The sequence below is a fragment of the Quercus suber genome, unplaced genomic scaffold (assembly GCF_002906115.3).
Source record: "Quercus suber isolate HL8 unplaced genomic scaffold, Cork oak 2.0 scaffold_1136, whole genome shotgun sequence".
NCBI classification, from domain to species: domain Eukaryota; kingdom Viridiplantae; phylum Streptophyta; class Magnoliopsida; order Fagales; family Fagaceae; genus Quercus; species Quercus suber.
Window position 1 is genome coordinate 1 of NW_027070539.1, and position 8,668 is coordinate 8,668.

General features: G+C 32.5%; 1 pseudogene; it reads right to left on the reverse strand.

The window, feature by feature from the left end:
• Positions 1-5,497: 5,497 nt before the first annotated feature.
• On the reverse strand, positions 5,498-7,833 carry LOC112030432 (heat shock cognate 70 kDa protein-like; annotated as a pseudogene).
• Between the last annotated feature and the right edge of the window lie 835 nt (positions 7,834-8,668).

Sequence of the window (8,668 nt, forward strand, 5' to 3'; positions counted from 1 at the left end):
TAATATCTATCATATAAAATCAGAATTTTCTGTTTTTTTTTTTTTTTTTTTAAATAATGCTAACCTGAAAATTTGTAGAGCTTAGCAAAAAAGTAGGAGCACGTTGAAAAGAAAGTAATAAATATATAAGATATAAAAACTAAAATAAAAAGAAAAGAAAATAGTGATGACGTGGAAAATTGTGAGAGTTTCAGAGGCTTTGGTTATATACATATAGATGAGTTGTGATAGAAATAAAAATGTGTCTTGTGCAATATATTATTAAGTTAGATATATGAATTTATGGCTTAAAAATAGATTATATGAATTTACATTTTTTAAAAGCTCTTAAATAAAATAAAATAAAAAGTGGGGTTCTAATTTATAAACAAATTAAATATGATATATATATAAAGTGATAACTCCAAAAGGTACATTAGGATTGATTGGTACCCAAATATATCTTCTTTTTTTTTCTTCTTAACTAAACTTAATGACCCTAGTATGAAATTGACCCTTTTACTTCAAGTTCCCCTTAAGTTCAAATCCTGGGTCTGTCCCTAAGTAAGACACACTATCGGGCATGCAATGACAATCAAATATATAAGGTATTAGATCTCTCATCCTTATATTGTAAAAAAATAAATAAATAAAAAGAGACATCTCAAGGAGGAGAAAACATAATACAAAAATGCTCCGAAAAGTACAATAGTCACCATGGTTTGACTGTAGTGGATTTGACATCTGTTACACTATATAGAAGGAAAAAAAAAAAAAGTTGAAGTGTTGCTTCGGAAAGCAATTGACAAAGGCAAAACGTTTGCAAAATATGCACTTGGAGTCTTTGTTTTGACAAAAAAGATAGAAGAATGAAAGATTAAGCAACCTTAAGAAATTATTTTATAACATTTAGAATTTAGATAAGATGTTTTTAACAAATGTTAAATGGTTTCCAAATTCGTCTGCGTGAACCACTATGCATAGAATGAACATAACTTATTAAATAAAATAATAAATAAATAAAATCAAATAAAAGAAGAAGAAGAAGAATCAATAGAAGGACACTTGAACAAAATAGACTTTTTACATTTTGACCTACACTTGGAACAATTAATTTAGTGTCAATTTTGCCTCATTAAAAAAATATAAACAAACATTCCTAATCAAGTTTAGCCACGAATTAAAAAGAGAACAACATAGAAAAAAAAAAAAAACACCTGTACATAATAATAGATAATATATTTTAAAATATGTTTATGTATAATATTTATACATTTATAAATTAAAGAAAAAAATCGTGCAAGGCACAGGTCAATAACTAGTGTATAGAATGAGAGAGAGAATTGTAAATTTATAGTAAGAGGAGAGGAATAAAAAAAAAAGAAAAAAAAGCCAAAAAAAAAGAAAAAGAAAATAAAAGGATAGAAGAAAAATAATATTAAGGTAGTTAGTAATGGGGAGATGAAAATGTAAAAGGAAGAAGAAAAGTTGGAAAAAGTATAACAACTAGTTGGAAAATTAATAAGAAAAAAAAAAAGAGTTAAAAAGAAAACGAGAGCGAATGTTGGAAATTAGTAGATAATATGGCTGCTAATGTAATTTAATAGAAGTATAACAACAATAAATGTTACGCTTAAACTTTTAGATATATATAGATTTGAGAGCCATCGTAAGTGTGAGAGAGAACTCTTTCATGCTCATCAATTTTTATTCTGCATTTGAGATTCTGAAAAGCTTGTATCCCTAGATAGTATTTACACAACTAATTAATCAATCAAGTTATAAGTTAAGTTTTTTTCTTTTTTTTTTCTTTTTTATTAGGATAGAATTTTAAGTTTTGGTGTTCATTCCATGATGATTACTCTAATTATCATTGTTAGATTCTAAAAGTTTAGAACAATTGGCAAACCGTGAGTACAAACTTGTCAAGATATAAACTACTAAGTCTATAGGTATGATTAGACAATGCTCAAGGTGTTGTAAATTAGAATACAAGAACAAGGAAGCTACAGGTTCAGAAATTCGAAATATGCCCGACTCAACCAATCAAGAAGATTGTTCAACCAATAGAGATGCAGATCTGTAGAATTTAATTAAAGCCTATCAACCCATTAGCTCTTCAGATGATTAGGGTTTCAGATCTACTTCACTAAGTATATAAAGAAAACTCTGAGGCACTTTTAGAAGAGACTTTGGAGATTCTCTTTTGAGATCTAAAAGATTCTGTGCCTTCTTTTTTTAAAGTCATTACTGAAAATCTTTCAACACACAATTTGAACCAGTAGATCTAAAGTTGCTGTATACTAGTCATAAAAAGTGTTGGATCTAAACTTTCAAAGGTGGTCTTAGAGTCATAGATTGAAGGTCTATGTCAGAGATCTAAAACGTAAACTGGAGATTCATGTTGGAGCAGATCCACATCAAAAAAGTCTGAGGGTTTCAGAGCTAGGTTGGATAATCATAGTTAAGTTTACTACGAATTAAATATTCTTGGCTATAAACTTCTATCTGATATAGTGGATTGTTCTTCTTGGGGTAGTACTCCTAAGTTTTTTACCTTAAAACTGGATTATTTCATTGATTTTCCTAACTCATCATATCTTGTGTTATTTATATTTTCCATTGCATGATATGTATAATGAATGTTTAACCTAGATCTTCATAATTGACTTAATAAGTATCAACTTGGTAATAAAATGATATGTATAATGAATGTTTAACCTAGGTCTTCATAATTGACTTAATAAGTATCAACTTGGTAATAAAATTAGGTTAAACATTGTGTTTTTAGGGGTCTAAAAACTAACAATTATTTTAAGACACCAAATTATTTTAAGACACCAATCAATTTTTAATGTAAGTGGGGTACGAACCCCCAACCTCTTATTCGAAGTCTAGAGACTTTATCAATCAATCAAGTAATGAAATGTTCCAAATAGATAACACAAAACATTATTTCAATCATTGGTTATCAACTACCAAATTTGAAAATAATCATAAAGTAGTAACTAGGCACACACATATATCGGTGACGAAGTGGAAAAAAAATTATAAAAAAAAAAAAATTATAATGAAATAATCACTTTCGGGGATCCAATCCCACTAGAAAATCCACAATTAAAAATAAAAAATAAAAAATAAAAAAAAATAAAAAAAAAAAACCAACCTTTGCACTACCTCTGTAATTCTTCTATCTGGACCTTTTCCACGAATGAATCTCGTCAACAACATCAAAATTCGGGATTGCAAGGAACTCCTAGATTTGTAATAGTAAACTCACAAGAAACAAATTCAATGGTTTCATGCAAAACTTTCAAATACTCGGTCTTCTGGATCATAAAAGGATAGTACACAAGGGTATTTTGATTTGGTTCAAGAGATAAGGTTTTTAAACCTTCTTTGGCATTGGCAGCGATGAATCTATCAAGAGACTAGAGGGGCCATGTAATAATATAAAATATTTGAAAATTTTGTTTAAACTTTAAAAANGCCCCCCCCCCCCCCCCCCCCCCCCCTCTCCCCCTCTCTCTCCAACACCAAGATAAGTTTACAATCGAGTATTCATTTTAGTAAACATATAGTGGAGTTAATTATTATTCTTAGTTCAACTCTTGATCTTTAAGAGATGTGAATCCTTTTAGAATTGATGATTTTTGTTTGTTAATAAATAACTTTTATTGGCACAAATTCATAAAATCATGAAAAGCTACTATTGAAAGTGAAATTTCACTATTTTGATCATAATAAAGTTCAACATTTGGACTTTTAAAATATTTTAATTGTGCAAATAGCTAGAAAGGACTAGAAATCAATATCCTAGATATTGGAATTATCCTTTTCAATTGTGAATATAATCAAAACTAGATTATTCAGCATACATTGAGTTCCATTTTAATATATCATATGATTGAGTTGAAATGTATTAAGAAATAGTGATTTATGGCTTTTATTTTGGAATTTGGAATTTACGTACTACTTGTTTTTTGGAATGTTTGTATATTTCTTATTCTTGAATGATCAAAATTGTTTTATTCAATATATTGGCCCCTGAGACAAATTCCAAGTTTTGTCACTGAGCATAGGTCTCAATATGACCATTTTTTTAAAGGTCGCGCAACATGTGATTTATATAATTGTAAAAAAAAAAATATATATATATATATATATATATAGTCTTCTAGTTGCACGAAGAAAACGTTCCCAAAATAAAAAAACAAAATAAAATAAAACAAAACAAAACGTAAGAAACTCGTTGGAGTAAATGACTTGCAAGTGTCACATGAATTTTTTTGTTTCTCAAATAATGATCGCTCGAGCAATCTAAAACTTACTTGAGTGACCTTGCTTGAATTCAATTTCTTCAACGAACATTGTAAAAGACTTATACACTCTTTAACCCTAACTTACATACATTGAAATACAACACTTAAGTAGCATTTGGATAACACGTTTCACATGTTTCCAACGTTTGCGTTTTCTTTTTCTTTTTTTTTTAAGCCGTGAATGTTGACTTTTTCTGTGAACAGTGCATACCAGTGGGTCCTGTGTACTGTTCACGAGACTTACAAACTTTACTTTTTAGCAACTTTTTCATTAAAAATGAGTCTCACGGTACTATTCACACGTTTAAAAATTATTTAATTACAGTATTTTCAGTTTTCAGTTCTCAGCTGTATCCAAACGGACCCTTAATTTTTCACAAGAAATTTTCCAAATTAAAACCTAACAGTACCTGCGTGAGGATGTTCCTACACCGATTCCTCTATTCTCAGGGAAATAAATTGCATCTTTTATTTTCACAAAATGGCACATGACGAATTGCTAATGGAGGCACGGATAGCTTTTATCAACTTATCCATTACTACTAAATATTCAAGTGGAGTTGCATAGGAAAACGTGGGGAGGAGAAACTTTTAAGGTTTCCCTGCTCTTCTCTTGTGTGGCATGCAAGACAAGCTTATGATCCTCACCTCGAATTTCCAATTGAATATAGAAATCCCAGTGTTGGTGTCTCAATTGATTCAGGATCCTTTGGTCTCCACTATTTCTCTCACAACCGAAAAAGAAAAATTTTCATATCCTCGAATCAGATTTTTTTTCTTTCTCAATATAAATTCAGGGTCATGTTTTATTTCACAAAGGCTACGTAACAGGGGCAATTTATCCTCTCCACGAACAGAGTCAGAGCTAACCCTTTGTCAATTCATATGGCTTCTTAATCTAATCTAAGACTCTAAAATCCAAACAAACTGCAGCTTTTACGAGGATAAATCCACATCCAAGCTAGACAGCTTGAGGCTCAACCCTATAAGTGGACATAAAAATGACAAACCATAAACTAAGTAATAAATTTCCAACCAAGGACAAATTACTAATAACTAGCAAGAAAATAATTGAGTTAAAGGTTTGGAAAAACATAGCCGAAATAGTCACACTAGCAACATTGTTTGCACCCTTACACATGTTGCACCGTTGAGATGTTCTGCTCAATTTATTTTGATTTTATCTATAAATTCTCTCAATGCTTGCAGATGCTCTCAAGTGTTTCCATCTTGTCCGCATACTCTTCTGAATCCACGAACTGGAGGCCATCTAACCATTCAATCACCTGTTCAACAGCATCTTAAATTTTTTCTTACCTGTAGGTATAGTTCTCCAAAGCATCCTTAGCCTCGACCTTCTTCCTGTGTTTGTCATCTTCGGCCTTGTATGTCTCTGCATCCTGGACCATCCTGTCAATCTCTTCACTGGACAGTCTTGACTCATCATTTGTGATGGTGATATTCCTCATTACACCAGTGGTCATCTCCTTAGCAGAAACGTTCAAGATACCATTTTTGTCAATATTAAAACAAACTTTTATGGTAACAACACCCCTGGGTGCTGGAGGAATATCAGGAAGCTTAAATCGTCCCAACAAGTTGTTATCACAAGTTCTTGCTCTTTCACCCTTGTAAACAGAGATCAATACTGAAGTTTGGTTGTCAGCGCCAGTGGTGTAGTACATCTCCTTCTCAGTAGGAATGGCTGTATTCCTTGGAATCACAATATTCATATCCATTCCATTAGCTTTTATACCAAGGGACAAGGGTGACATCTAAGGGCACAATGTCCTGCAGTTTCTCATTTCTCATATTGGTCAAGATCGCAGCTTGAACAGCTGCTCCATAAGCTACAGCCTCGTCCGGATTAAGGCTCTTGCAAAATGCCTTCCCATCAAAAAAGTCTTGGAGCAACTGCTGCACCTTGGGAATTCAGGAAGAACCTCCCGAACCAACAACACGGACGCAGCTCTTATCCATCTTAGCATCAGTCAAACAATTCTCCACAATAGTGATGCACTTCCTGAATAAATCCATATTGAGTTCTGCAAATTTGGCACGGGTAATAGTTGAAAAGAAATCAATACCATTATATAAAGAGTCGACTTCAATGGTAGTATCTCTTGCAGAAGAAAGAATCCTCTTTGCTTTCTCACAAGCAGTTCTCAGCCTCCTAAGAGTTTTGGAATTCCCACTAATGTCCACCTTGTATTGCCTCTTAAATAGTTCAACAAAGTGCTTTACCATCCTGTAATCAAAGTCCTCACCTCCAAGGTGAGTGTCTCCAGCAACAGTCTTCACTTCAAACACACCCTTTTCAATGGTAAGTACTGAGACATCTGCAGTGCCACCACCCAAATCAAAAATCAACACATTTCTTTTGCCAATGTTATCTGCCATCTTGTCTATACCATAAGCAATGGCTACGGCAGTTGGTTCATTGATTATATGCAGGACCTTCAGGTCTGCAATTCTTCCAACATCCTTTGTAGCCTTATGCTGGGAATCATTGAAGTAAGCAGGGACAGTAACAACTGTATTCTTCACAGTTGTGTCCATGTGGGCTTCGGCTACCTCACGCATCTTTTTCAGGACCATAAATGAGATTTCCTCAGCACCAAAGTGCTTTTCTTCACCCTTATAGTTGACCACAATCATAGGCTTGTCACCAAGACCTTTAATGACCTTGAATGGCCAGAGATTGTTATCACTCTGAACCAAGGGATCACTGAATCTCCTACCAATCAACCACTTTGTATTTGCAATATAATACCTATCAAGAAACAGATACCTCGAATGGTAGAGGGAATAACTCTTAGACAAGAATGGAGCACAAGAAGCAGCAAGATTAAGTATTGACCTTTTTTACTTACAAGTAACCTTTTTATTTGTGAATTTAAGGAATGGAAGAGGATAGCTTGTAACTCAGGAGCCTAATAAGATGGTATAAGGGGGAAAAATCAAAATTTGTCACATGAAGCTGCTGCTGATAACATTGTGATCTCAAGTTAAAATCTTAATTTTGATTAGAACTGATAATACAAGTTTGAAATTTATAAACCAAACTTTATTAAAATGTTGAAAATTACAATTACTAAAGTGAAGAATTCATATTTGATTTTGAAATGGAAAACGGTTATAAGATTTTTACTATTGAAGATGTAAATTCCTATCCTCCGACATAGAACCCTGAATAGATGAGGTTATGATATATGAATGCTATTAAACATTCTTAAAGTAATTTAAGTGGTGAGTATTAAGATCAAATTTTAAGATTGATTACATACAGCCTAACATACATCCAAATATATTCTGGATTCTACAAAACTTGTTGCTAGGGTCTATTTAACATTGTATGTTTTAAAGGAAACGTCTAGGATTTAAATCCCTTTTTTCCCAACTAATGAATTACAAACAAAAATTAATAATAATCATCTATATCTATCTATCTATATAATACTAAAAGCTGAAGCGTAGCATTTAATGTTACTGCGCTCACATTGAGCCACATCAGCAGCCATGTCATTCCCATCCTCTTTTATATTGATTTTAAAATAGTTTTTGACAATTTTAAAATACTATTAAATATAAAATATTTTCCAGCCCTATATCCACCTTAAAGCCCACTTCTTATTAATTTAATTCCACCATAAAGCCCATACCCAAAGCCCTTTCAACTAAAACCCTTTCTGAAACCCTATTTTCACGGTTACAACTTTCTATTTCTCTTATCCTTTTGTTGTACGGTTTTAGATTCCCCTCTCCCACGTTCTGTTCCAGTTTCACCGTTTCATATTTTGATCCTTCCCCTTCCCTACCTTCTCTTTCTCACGCACATTTAGTTCCTTCCCCTTCCCCACCTTCTGTTCTCGGTTTCACACTTATTTCATGCCAGCCTCTCTCCCTTCTAACAGTAGCCTCTCTGTCTCCCTTCCTCACAGTATATAAATACTGACAGAATTTGGATGATTGAGTTGAGGTATGTCTAAATCCCAGTTTCTTTTGTGCTTTGTTCTTTTGCTTGATTTTTTTTTTTTCCTTTTACTTTCTAAATCGTTTTTCTTAGGGTGTTGAATTTTTTATTGGTGGGTTTAATAATTGGAGCTCTACCTCTTTTGGGTTTGTTTATTTTAAGTTTTTTGATTGGGTCTTATCCTGTGAAAATTTTCTTCTTATTGTTGGGTATTGTACATGGCAGATGAAGTGCATCTGTTTTTGGTAAAAAATTGAAGCTGGAAGAGGAAAGCATGGTGGAGAAAAGAAATCGGATTGCTTTTCTCTATGACTGATTAAAAGAAGGAACAAATATGGAGGTGATAAATATGTTCACAACCTGTGTAATTTTGACCATGTTAATTTCCTCTCAA